This window comes from Chiloscyllium plagiosum, chromosome 8 (assembly GCF_004010195.1).
Source record: "Chiloscyllium plagiosum isolate BGI_BamShark_2017 chromosome 8, ASM401019v2, whole genome shotgun sequence".
NCBI lineage: Eukaryota > Metazoa > Chordata > Chondrichthyes > Orectolobiformes > Hemiscylliidae > Chiloscyllium > Chiloscyllium plagiosum.
This window is the reverse complement of record NC_057717.1, coordinates 87531337-87533191: the sequence shown is the minus strand read 5'-3', so window position 1 is coordinate 87533191 and position 1855 is coordinate 87531337. Positions and strand designations below refer to the sequence as shown.

Below are 1855 nucleotides of genomic sequence, written 5' to 3'. Positions count from 1 at the left end.
TCGAACTCAGCACTGCCTTCCTAACCTGCAATCTTCTTCCTGACCTCTCCGCCCCCACCCACTCTGCCCTATCACCCTCACCTTGACCTCCTTCCACCTATCGCATTTCCAACGCCCCTCCCCCAAGTCCCTCCTCCCTACCTTTTATCTTAGCCTGCTGGACACACTTTCCTCATTCCTGAAGAAGGGCTCATGCCCGAAACGTTGATTCTCCTGTTCCTTGGATGCTGCCTGACCTGCTGCGCTTTTCCAGCAACACAATTTCAGCTCTACTTTAAATAGGCCTTGGCCACTTGAATTTTCACAGATTACTGCACGGGATAAATCTTTTCTGTGTTGTTGGTTTAAATTAAGCAGGAGGGTTTACCCCGTGTTGTAACACTATCACTCTGAGATAAACTTTATTATACCCTTTCTCTGCTCTAGCAAAATTGTGTGGACAAGCATTGCTGCTGTCCAGTGTACAGACATTTGATCAGTTTGACTATTGGCTAATATCATAAGCCTATGATCCAGCATTCCTTATTTGATCAATTACTTATGAGGGTTCCTTGTTTCTCCTTGGGAAAAGGCACACCTTTTGAGTTTTACTGAATGTTGACCTCAGTTTTAGCTTGTTCATGTTGCCACCTTTATGTCAATCAACCACACAGTTCTATGATCAAGCACTGCTTTAGCTGATAAATACTCCATGTTACATCAAATTCACTGTGTCTGTTTTAAACCAAGACTCCAGCTTTTCAGAGCTGTAATCACCTCATCTTCTTCCTCTCATTCCATACACGCACCACCCTCTGTGTGAAAACGTTGTCCCTCAAATGCCTTTCAAATGTGACAGTTTAGTTCCTTTTTATTTGAGATACAGCACTTAATCCAAACAGATGCAGAAACACATTAAGACCAATGACTTTTCTAATCATCTAACCATTGACTTCATGAGTTTCAAGTGAACTTCACATGTTCTCATTCTTTATTTCATTTTGGTTAGTGTCAATGAATCCTTGGTTAATATCAGCACAACCTTTCCTGAATAAACTTGTTTGCCACTCTCCAAGCCTTTGGGAGTGAAGTGAACATAGAATGCAGACAGAGAGGGAGAAGTCTTCTCGGATATCTCAACATCAGTGGAATGAGCCTGGGGTTCGTTATTCTTTCTATCAGTTAGCAAATGCAGGCGCTGAAAACCTGCAATAAAAACGGAAAGCATGCTGAAATTACTCAGCAGGTCAAGCACCTCCCTGTGGAGACAAGGGAAGAGAATCAATATTTGGTTTTGTGATAAATCTTCAACCCTGCTGAAGGGCCATCACGACATGAAGCAAACACTCTGTCTGTCTGCCTGCCTGTCTCTCTATCTGTCTCTGTCTCTCTCTCTCTCTGTCTCTGTCTCTGTCTCTGTCTCTGTCTCTGTCTCTCTCTGTCTCTGTCTGTCTGTCTCTCTCTCTGTCTCTTTCTCTCTGTCTCTCTCTCTGTCTCTCTCTCTGTCTCTCTCTCTCTCTCTCTGTCTCTCTGTCTCTCTCTCTCTCTCTCTCTCCTAGAAATGCTGCCCGATCTGTTGAGTGTTGCCCGCGTGGATTGTTCTTGTCCTTTTTGTCTCCGTAAAGTTACCAATTCTGTGATTGTTCTTTCAGCAATGAAAAGTTGAGGATACCTGAGACCATTGTCCCAAAGAATCATTGCTCCACACATGCCTCAGGCTGGTTAAATGGTACTTTCAGATTGTATTAAATCATATTTTACATTTGATGTTCAACAATACTCATGATGGTTACAGTCTGCTCTGCTTCTCAACCTCATCTCAGGTTCTCATCCCACAGTGGAGCAGGGAGCAGTAGTGAGGACAGTGTGTTTCAAC

At 43.5% G+C, this 1855-nt stretch overlaps 1 long non-coding RNA gene across 1 annotated transcript in view; it reads left to right on the top strand.

Moving 5' to 3' along the window:
- LOC122552436 overlaps positions 1–1855 on the top strand; it is a 15385-nt gene extending 13530 nt beyond the window's left edge. The window contains exons 2-3 of the long non-coding RNA XR_006312398.1: positions 1632–1708; positions 1803–1855. This is a non-coding gene — a long non-coding RNA (uncharacterized LOC122552436). The remainder of the gene's footprint in view (positions 1–1631; positions 1709–1802) is intronic.